The 11939-nt window shown below is 33.9% G+C and overlaps 1 non-coding gene across 1 annotated transcript; it reads right to left on the minus strand.

Moving 5' to 3' along the window:
- Positions 1–8397: 8397 nt before the first annotated feature.
- LOC124886290 lies at positions 8398–8503 on the minus strand. Its single transcript, XR_007043376.1, has one exon. It is a non-coding gene; the product is annotated as a small nucleolar RNA R71 (small nucleolar RNA).
- Between the last annotated feature and the right edge of the window lie 3436 nt (positions 8504–11939).

Here is an 11939-nt window from a genome sequence, read left to right on the forward strand (position 1 = left end):
AGTAAAACATATACCTATCATAGCCAAAATAAAAGTTTCTCTAAATATATGGAGGGAGAATTTCTTGACCAAATTGAAAGTCTCATCACACATACAGGAAACTCTATGGTCCAACTCAATCGAAATAGGTACGGTTGGGCCAGGATGACCACCCAAACCTTCAAAATTAGAAAAAATACAACCTAAAGACTTCAATGTTGCCTACAGGTCTACCATAGTATCCATGAAAACCTATAGAATCCCTATCTCCAGAAGTATGACGTTGGAACTCAGCTTAATGACATCGTATTTGAACCACACTTAGATGCTTGAAAAATAGATACTGTCTTCTTAGAATGATCCATTTTACTCTAATATGATGCTCTATACCCAACCATCTAAGACATAACTAGATGTAAAAATATATCTAACCCCTTTATGAACAACTCTATCTCAAAGTCAAATATTCATAAGATAACTAAAAAGGAACAACTCTTTCTCAGAATACAAATAAGACATAGTTTAGGTAAGAAAAGGTAGTATTCATATATAATTCATAGATCAATTGCTACCTCAAATAAACTACAATTACTGCCTGAATCAACTATTGTGTGGTACACTCATAATCTACATGAAAAGGGCACAGTAGGGGTGAGTATGGTCCATTTGTACTCAGAGGTATAGGCCGAATGAGTAAAGTAGAAAATAAAGCATACAAATGCATACTATCGACACTTCACTTGCATCAGAAAATGTCCAAACTGGTAGCCCACACTATCTGAACTAATACTTCTATAATATCTATATATACCATAAACAAATACCTGAACAAAACATAAGTATACAGATATCACATATAAAATTATAAAAAAGTACACATAGACAGATATCATATTGAGATGCTAATATAGCATAGAATCAGCATAATATATATGATATAGAATAAAAATGATGATGAAAATGAAGATGATGTGATAAAAAAGGTTTTCACACAATCTCTTAAGGTACGAACAAAGGGGGTTCATCAACACATATATGACTAATATCTAATACTGGCATAACCTATACCAAGGCCTGACGATGGCTGGTATCTCAAGTCTGCTGAGGATAGAATACCATGCCCATTGCCTAGTCAAATAGAATAGTATAAATATATGACAATGGAAGTAATCCATATAAATATAAGTAAGATTAGCGAAACCAAGGCACGTTTTGTAAGAATTCAATAAACATCTAATTCAAAAGTAATCCACAAGCCTCTAAGAAACGAACATCAATCTAGGTCAGGACACGCCCCTGATGGTAGAAAAATGAAACCAAATGGTAGTCTATGACGCAAAAGAAACATGACTTTAAAATAATAACCATTCTGGAGAATGGAAGCTCACCACTTCGAAACTGAAAAAAGACAACCCAGAAATCTATCTCTATGCTGGAAAAACATAAGTTCCTTTGGGCCCTACATCTCATAAGGATACAGCATCCAAAAATAGTTAGTAGGATGAATAATATAATGTAACTCATGGAATGGATAAACTAATATAATGATCAAATCAGTTCAAAATCATTCAATATCAATTCATATGATCAGATACATATATGTAGATAGCATGTTGGGATAGGGTACAAGAATTATAATGAACTTTAAAAAATTAGCCTAAATTGTGTAACTTTACCATTATAGTAGTGCCCTCAGGCTATATGTGTCCAAGTTTTAACCACCTGGTTGAGCCCCGGTTTGTATAGCAGTATGAACTAAAGAATGATCATAATGTTTAAGCATGGGAGGCTCAGACATCCCAATCATATATTAAAGTTGACTTAAGCACCCAATCAAGTAATATGGGGGACTCGAACATCCCGATCATGAAATATCTGGGACTCAATCCACCAAGTCATTTAGACCCCAGCATTGGCAAATGCGGTTTCAAGTATTGATCCCTTTGGGACCTTCACCTTCACGAACTTTCTACATAATCCAATTTTATGCATAATTAAAGCAGTTAGCATAAAACCTATTCAATTATTCAAGATTTCATACATTATGCCGTTATCAAGGGATATTATCATACCTGCAATATATTGAAAGTGAATGTCATTTAGCCAAGTAAAATTATCCATTAAAAAGACTCTAACCTAATCAGCGAATGGGGTTCCAAAGTTCTAGTAGGAACAAAATCATATAGCCAATGGGACTCAAACCTAGTAAGCCAATAGGACTCTGATGTTTTAAATTAAAAGCCAATTTTATTTCCCATTTACCTTTTATGCAATGGAAGGTTTTAAAAATTGTCCGTTGTGTGTTTGAATATATATATACAAATATATATATGCATATAAATATATTCTCAATCAAAGCTAATTTCACTAGATTGAGTTTAGGTCATCATCAATTCATTTATTAATATCGACATAATTTGGTAAAACCATGATCCCTTTATTTATTACCATGCCCATGCACCCATCAAGTTCAAAACCACCCATATAAGATGAATAATTTTATAAAAACCATTGGAAAAGCAATTACATCAATAATATTTCGAACGCCCTTAACAAACATTCCAAATCGTTAGTAAAATCACATGGATAAAATTATAAACACACAATTTTCATAAAATATAATTTGGGGAAGACTAACATGCCTTAGACAAGAAAGTATCTAGAAGCATTTTGGTCTTTGTAACCCGTAGTTGAATGTACTATGAAACCTTAAGCTTTTCAGGGGTCATGTGTTTTATAGTGAAATAATAACTTTTGTCCCTTGAAAATTTATGGAAATAGGATCATAGAATGTTTAAATGTAGTTATACGTAAAAAGACTTTATTACCCCTTATCATGACATCAATAAAACAAGACAACACGATTCTCTCACAGCAGCATTGCACGACCTTATCGTGGAGGCTAACCTTCGTGCCACACTGCTTATCACGGAGATCATACTTCATTACATGGTATTATTGTAGAGTCATACTGCCTTACTACCACACAAAAATAGCGATGGCCAACCTCCATGGAATGCTAAAAATGCGAAGGATCACTGCCTTAGAATGTTAAAATTTCCTCAAACCTCTTCTTAATATTTTAGAACTCTCCCAAATTACAATTTTCACAACCTTAAGCATATCTTAGGCAAAAAATATATGTTTTGAACATAGGAAGCTCAAAAATATAATGGATAAAACTTTAAGAGTGTTTCATCCACCCTCCTCCTGATATGATTATACATCCCTGAATGATAGGTTAGGACAGTAACAGCCTGAGAAATAACAAGAAGACACAAGAATCAAATGAAAAACTCAAAAAGTAACAACAGAAAAATAAAATCCAAGCCTTGAGTACCTTCGTCAACACGTGAAACAAGAATGGGTACTTAGACTTCATATCCTCTTAAGTTTCCCCATGTTGCTTCATCCATCCTTTGTCTTCTCCAATGGGCATTTATTGATGTTATAGGACAGAGAATATGTCACACCGATATGTTCCATAAGGACTACCAAAGAAGGATCACACACACTTCTTCAACATTAGCACATGGTATATGGGGTTAATGGATCTCAAACTTGAGGAAAATTCCAACTCATAAGCCAAGTTTCAAACACTCTTCAAAATACGATATGGTCCAACATAACAGGGACTTTTCTTTAACTTCTTCCCAAACCATATCACTTTCTTCAAAGGAGACATTTTCAAAAACACCCAATCATTCACATTAAACTCCAGGTTCCTTCGCCTTATATATGCATAGGACTTTTGGTAACTCGAAGCAGTTCTAAGCCTATCTTAAATCATATTCACTTCTCCATAGTGTGGTAAATCAACTTTGAGTCAAACAATCTAGTCTCACCAACTTTGAGCCGCCAAATAGGAGAACGACATCTCCAACTATACAAAGCCTAGAACGGAGCGATTTGAATACTTGAATGATAGTTGTTATTATTAGAAAACATAATGACAGGAAACTAATCTTCCTAATTACCGCCAAAGTCAATGACATCGGACTTTAGAATATCCTCCAAGTCTTAATAGTCCTATATTCTTTTCTATCAGTATGATGATGGAAAATGGTACTAATTTTCACCTTAGTCCCCAAATTTCTCTAAAACAAATTCCTAAAGTGTGATGGAAACTTCATACCTCTACCAAAAATAATAGACACACACACCATACAATTTAACTATCTCTTCAATGAACAACTTACCATAGTCCTCACTGGAGTAGTTAGTCCTCACTAGTAAGAAGTGAGAAAACATAGTCATCTTATCCACAATGACCAAAATCAAATCAAACTAATAACAACACCATGGAAGGGCGATAACAAAGTCCATTTTAATAGTTTCCCACTTCCACATAAGAATCTTAATTCACCACCTTCTCTTGATGACAAACCATACACTTAGCCATAAAATTTTCCACATCTTTCTTCATATGATTCCCCCAATAAATCTCTTTAAAATCATAATACATCTTTTTTTTATCTCAGGTGGATGGTATACCTCATCTTATAAGGCTCAACCTAAATCCTTTCCCGAAGCCCATTAATATCAGGAACACATAATCTACCTTGGTACCTCAAGATACCATCACCACCAATCTCAAAATCCATAACCCTCTGCCAACCCACACCATCCTTAATATGCATCAAGATAGGGTCCAACACTTATTTATCCATCAAAAGAACACCAAGAGATGACTTCACTACTTCTTACGCCATAACACCTCCATCCTCATAGTCTAATAGACTAACACCAAGATTAGCCCATTAGTGAATATCTTTTACTATATCTTATTTCACTATGTCCACAGGAGTTAAGATTACCATAGAAAATCTGCTAAGAGCATCAACAAACATATTATCTTTAATTGGATGATAATGAAGACTCCCATCATAGTCCTTGAGAAACTCAATCTATCTTCTTTGCCTGTTATTCGACTAATCTACATGAACACATACTGCAAGCTCTTATGATCTGAAAAGATGTCATCATCCACCCATAGAAATAATAATGGCAAATCTTTAAGGAAAAAACACGATAAGTAATTCTAAGTCGTGCATTGGGTAATTCTTTTTATGAAGCTTAAGCTGCAAAGAAGCATAGGCCATAACCTTACTATGCTGCATCAACACACAACCAAACCCTACACAAAAGGTGTGAAAATAGACAACAAAACCCATCAGTACCCTCAGAAGGGTCAAAACTAGATCAGAAGTCAACTTATCCATTAACTTGTCAAAAATACCTACATAAGCATCAGAAAATAAGAACATCACCTTTTTAAGTCAATTTAGTCAACATTGTAGTAATCAAGGAGAAGCTCTCCATAAACATTGTATAGTACCCAACGAAACCCAAGAAATTCCAATTCTCATTAGGAGTCGTGGGTCTAGGTCACTTCTTAATCGCTTTCACTTTCTGTTGATCTACCATGATCCCCTCACTGAAAATTACATGACTCAAAAAAGTCATCGCATCAAAACAGAATTCATTTAAGGGTCTACAACACTAAATGTAGATGACTGGCATGATCCTCCTCACTTTTTGAATACACAAAAAAGTCATCAATAAACACAATCATAAATATATCAAAGAATAATCTAAATAACTGGTTTAAAAGATCCATAAATGCTGCTAGGTCATCAGTCAAACAAAAGGTCATAACCATAAGCTTGTAATGACCATACCGGGTATGAAAATCAGTCTTAAGGATATATACCACAAAAATTATAGACTGGTGATAACGTGAGCAAAGATCAATCTATGAAAAGAAATTAGAACCCTTAAGCTGGTTGAATATATCGTAAATCCTCGAAAGTGGATTCTTATTCTTCGTGATCACCTTGTTCAACTGGCAATAATCTATAAACATTCAAAGAGACCCATCATTTTTTAATAGGAAAAGTACACGAGCACCCCACTAAGAAATACTTAGGCGATATAAACCTTTATCAAAAATATCTTTCAACTACTCCTTGAGTTATTTCAACTTAGCCAGATGATCTAAGGTAATTTTATGAACTTCGGTATCATTATTCTAGCTTATTTTACCTTGTTTTGAAAGTAATTCACGTTCTCAACGTGTTAATATTGATATAAAAAAAATATTCAAGTGTCCAAGTTTGTGATTACAATATTCAAAGTACTTTTCAAACAAGTTTGTGCTTAATTGAGTAATTTAGAGTTCAACCCGAAAAACTAGTTTTACTATCTTGAGCTATGTGTCTGTCTAGTTATCCCATTGAATTTTAATGTGTTTAATTTATTCAAAATATTTTAAGTGTGTAATTATTAGTGGAATAACTTTTTTGTAATAGGAAATCTCAATTTAATTAAGCCTAAAGTATGAATAATTAGTGGAAGATATTGTGATTTGCCTTATCTTAGTTCTTGTTTTGATTTGTTGTTAAGGATATTGTGTTGTTTTAATCTCTAATTTGTGATGTATGATATTTTAGGAAGCTTTGTGATCTGAATACAGTGATATATTGATGATTTAAAGGTCGAAAATACATTGAAAATATACTAAAAAGGCATGGGCAAAGGATAGGACATTCAAATCTTAAACAAAATTTTAGAAGCAAATTCCAATGAGTTGACGAGAAGTCGACACATCGCGTCGATAGTCACACAGTTCACACTTAACAAAACTTTTCAATACTAATTGTTATACAGTGATGCTAACTCAACACTTCGCGTCGATGATCATGTGTGGCCAATTTAATTCTGCTAACACGACATTGGATTATGCCCTATTTCAATTCCAATTTGCATGGCAATTTATGTAGAATGTGGGAATATTTTGAAGAATGTGCATCTCATGTATTTTAATCCTAGTCAAATTAGGATTGTTTTATTATATAAGGTCACGTAAGAAGATAATAAGAAAAAAAAGATCATTACTGTACACGTTGGTGGTGAAGGTGGAAATATTATGTGGCTGCTTCACGAATAAATTAGGTTTTAATTTTTTTATTTAGCTTTTAATTTTTCAAATTATGTATTAAATTATTTGGATTGTGATTATAAATATTAGTTGCTAAAAACCTTTCTTCTAGGGTTAAAGCCAAGAACATGATTAATATTGTTTTGGATTAATTTAAATTAATTTCTCTTATCATATTTGGTTATTTGTATATTCTTGTTTTAATTGTTTTATGAAATGATCACCCATAAAATACATATATTGTTGACTTTCTGATCTAGGGAGAGATAATAGGGAGATAGAATACGGGAATAAACAAAGTTTGAGTTTTTATTCTTTGATAAAATAAAGAATTAAACTTAGTGTCTAGAACAGCGATTACTTAGATGCCTTACTTGATTCAAATGTAGGATGATAGATTTAATTAACTTAATTGGATTATTACATCCCCGCTCAATAATGTAGTTGTAATGTCCATATTAGGTAAAAGATTAGAGGTTGGGAAACCATGATCATGTAAGTAACCCTACTAATCAACAACCAAGATAAACAAATTAACGAATGAAATTCGATAACATAGTATGATTGTTTAGAGTGATTTAACCCTAGGCTTTTCTCCATTGATTGTTCCAAGAATTTAATTTTTGCATTGTTTAGTTTATTTTTAATTTACAATTTTCCAAACTACTTTTGTTTACTTTTGCACTAAATTAATTGATATTGTGAACTAAAATTAAATCATTGTTAAATCAAGTCTCTGTGGGATCGATATTTTGCTTTAATTAGGCCACTTTACTACTTGATAAGACCATGTACACTTGCATGTGCACTTGGGCGCTGTCATGTTTTTTGTGCCATTTTCGGGAACTTAAAATTGGCCATTGTTTATTTTAGTTTTACTTTTAGATCTTTTGGGTGTGTTTATGCTTGGTCTTGTTTATGAGTTTTTAGGAGATAGGTTTCTAAGATTTTAAGTATACAAGGGATCAAGAGCTGGTGGAACCAAGCCCGGAACCCAAGAAACTTTACCATCAAAGTAGGAGAGAGGCAATCCTTCTCTATAGAGTTTTGTAAATCCAAGAAGGCCAAAAGAATACTGTTCCTATGGCTGAACAACAAGCAGCTGGTAGCAAGTTTAGGGAAGTGGCAGTACCATTTCTAAGGAACTTGACTTCCTCGATTTAAAGATCGGCATCTGGGGGAATTTCAATTTAAAACACAATATGGTGCAGATTCTTATCAGCAGTGGAAAGTTTGCATGGGCTTTCACACAAGGAACCACAAGTCCACTTACAGACCTTAATTGAGCTTACAGATACATTCACTCTAACCAGGGTGACTCCAGATTATGTGAGTCTGACACTGTTTCACCATTCAATTTTTGGGGATGCTAAATGGTGGGTGAATGCGGAGCCGACCAATTCAATCACATCATGGGATGACTTAGCCAGAAAGTTCCTCATCAGATTCTTTCCATTAGGCAAGACTATGAGACTTCATAGTGAGATAGTGAGATAGTGAGCTTCAAACAAAAGCCTGATGAAAACCTATATCATGCTTTGGAATTCTTCAAGGCTTTATTTAATACTGTCCACATCACAATTAGTCGATTGAGGCACCTGCTCATACTTTTTTAGAATCTCTACAAATTTCTCTAGATTCAGCCATAGATGGTCATGTGCTGGAGCTAACTTATGATGAGATATAGACATTGTTGAACTGCATAGCACAAGGAAATACAGATTGACATTTAGATTCTAGGAGTGCCAAAAAAAGAAATGCAGGAGTATTTGAGATGGACTATTTCACAGCCCTATCAGCACAAGTTTTTACCTTACAAAATTTTATGAACACTCATTTTTGAGATATGAAGTTAAGAGTAGCACAAATTGTAGCCATAGTAATTGCTATCCAATAAGTTGTAGGTTTGTGTGAGGTATATGCAAATAAATTCCATTCAGCGGCCATGTGCACATTAAATCCAGAATCTAGGATATATGTAGGTAATGCTTAAAACATGAAATGGCAAACTCAGACACCAAATCATCCATGGAAAAAATAGGATTACAATGTTTAATTGTATAATGGGTTGGTCCATTATTATTTGTTAATTATTAATAAAATACCAAATTAGATAAAAGAATCAAATCAATCAATGAGAAACATGGAAGAAATGTTTAAACAAATCTTAGTCGGTCAATCACAATTATTTGTGGATCTGAAAAGTCAAAAGGCAGATATACAAAATCAACAAATGACTACAAGAAGTTTAGAATTGCAAGTGGGCCAATTTCGCAGGTGTTGAATACTAAACCACAAGGTGGATTTCTGTTTGACATAGAAAATTGAAAACAAGTTATGTCAATTACCTTAAGAAGTGGCAAAAAGTTTGTATGAGAACCTCCCAAGGAACTAAATGAGGTAGGTGTAGATGTGGTGACCCAACAGGTAAATGACTGACTTGCTAAAAATTCAATGAAGTCTGAGTACTTGAAGGAAAGTGGTTGTAGAAGAAGTGAAGAAGAGGCTGCCACTACCCTTCCCTTAGAGGGAAATGAAAGAGAAGGAGGATGCCCTATTTAAAATATTCATTGAAACATTCAAAGAGCTTCATATTAACTTACCTTTGCTAGATATTTTGCAGAGTATGACTAAGTATGTAAACTACTTGAGGGATGTGGTGGCGAAGAAGGTAAAACTACAGGATGTGGGAGCTATAACACTCACTAAAGAGTGCAGTGCAGTAATCACATAGAAAATCTCTAAGAAATTGAAAGATCAGGGAAAGTTTGCCATCCCTATTCAAATTAGGAGTAAAGAGGTCCATGAATTGAGTGATTTAGGGGCAAGAATAAATTTAATGCCCCTATCTTTGTTTGACTAATTAGACTTGGGAAAGCCTAGATTGACCACCATGGTTTTGCAGTTAGCAGACGGTTCCATGGCATATCTAGAAGGAATAATTGAGGATGTCCTCATTAATGTTCGTAAATTTGTTATTCCTGCTGACTTTTTTGTTCTTGATTTTTTTCAGATGAATAGGTACCAATCATATTGGTTCATCAATTCAAAGCAACTAGAGGGGCCTTGATTAATATTATAGAAGGCACACTCAACATGAGGGTAGATGATGAAGAGGTGATATTTAATGTTTACAAAGAACCCATTAAAAGTCCCCTATATAAATATTTATGCACGATTAATGTTATTGATAGGGATGAGTGTAGGGTTCTTAAGCCACTATAGACCTCTTTAGAATACTTGATTGAGCGGCCTAACATGAAACCACTGATGCCCAAAGGTAAAAGTGGTCTAAAATGAATGAAAAAATGGCTCCCAAATGGCAGTAAAAGGGTGAAGAAATATGGTTGAGTTGAGTTAGGCCGTACCGTGACACTAAATCAGGCGTTGTTTGGGAGGCAACCCAAGTTAATTAGGAATGTTTTTTTAAGTTTATTTTAGTTTTTATTTCGCATAGTTGTTTGTTTTGGTTGAGTCAAAGTTTTGGGAAGTCGGAGTTCCAAAAACCTGAGCTAAGGAGCATGGAAATGACTAAGTGTGGAGTTCCTCAATTTTTTTAATGCGAAAAGATACTTCTAGATAGGCGTAGAGGCCTAAGGGAGTATTGCTTTCTCTTACCTTTGATTTTACTTTGGGATAAAGTAGATTTTTAAGTATAGGGTAGGTAAATTCCCAAAATTTGATTCAATTTAAAAATTATATAAGTGATAACATGGTGCAAGTGGGTTTGTATGTAAAAGCATGTTGATTGATGTGAATTACTATTTTTTGAGATACTTAGGCGAATGTTTGTGGCTCTTGTACTTGTTGGCTTAAATTTGAATTCATGCTATTGTTGGTTGGTAGTCTATGATGATCCAATTTAGTTGATCATATTCCATGTGCGTGTGAGGTATTTTCTATATTTCTTGTTGCATGTTATGTATAAAACTTGCCTGGTGTGTGTGTGAAGCGTAAAAAAAAAATGTGCATTTAGGAGATGATATATGTATTTTTTTGATAGCCTTATTTTATACATTCTTTTTACCTACCCTGGTGCATAATCCTAATTAACCCCCATTGAGCCTTTATGTTATTTTTTTCGGTAGCCTCATATGTAGCCTAATCCCTTTCTTTGATAGACCATAAGTTGATCCAAAAAGCTCCTAAGTGCTTTAATAAAAAATTAAATTATTAAGGGCTTTCAGAAATTAAAGAAGAAAAAGGTGAAATTGATGCCCTAAGGTAATGGTTATTTGTGTATAATTGATGTTTGGTGGATGGTTTATATATCAATTATGCTACTAGAAATACTACCATGATTGTGAAAAAAAATGATTCTTGTGGTAGGAAATTATGTGTCCACCAAGTATTTGTGAAAATGCTTAAAAGAGATGAGACAAAAATAAAAGAACGGGGTAGACAAAATAGGGTAATTTGGTTGTTGGACTTAGTTTTAAATGTATGATGTAGTGTATTAAAGCGCTTGGAGAGGTTAGTCACTATTCCCAAATAGTTCCTACCGTTGTTTAGCATACATTACAACCCAAAAATGTCCTAATTAAACCTAATCTTTACATTCAACTATTAGTGGAGCATTACACTACGGGCAAGCTTATGATTCATTGTGTGTAACTTGTGAATTCTTTGTGAGAGTGGGCGTAATTTGATTCTTGGACCCATTACGTTATAAATTTCATTATTGTGAGTGATTATGGGTAACACTCTTGTTTTGAGGGGCACATGTTTTATGAATGTGTGTGCTTTGTATGATATCCTTGATTGAATAATAAGAATGATTTTTCCACTTAGGTGAGTCAATTCTTGAGGCTAGGTTATTTTTTAGTAGTGTACATGAGCTTTCAATTGTGTAAATAACATACTTTGTGTAGAAACTTGTATTCCATGTAGTCATTGTAGTACTAGCTTGAGTGTCTTGCATTTAGTAGAAGTGTAGCAGCACCTCAGATTTTGATGCTTAGAGTGAAGAGTTGTTCAAGGACGAACAAGAGTTTAAGTGTGGGGTGATGATCTACGGTGA

The sequence above is a fragment of the Capsicum annuum genome, chromosome 7, assembly GCF_002878395.1.
Source record: "Capsicum annuum cultivar UCD-10X-F1 chromosome 7, UCD10Xv1.1, whole genome shotgun sequence".
Classification (NCBI taxonomy): domain Eukaryota; kingdom Viridiplantae; phylum Streptophyta; class Magnoliopsida; order Solanales; family Solanaceae; genus Capsicum; species Capsicum annuum.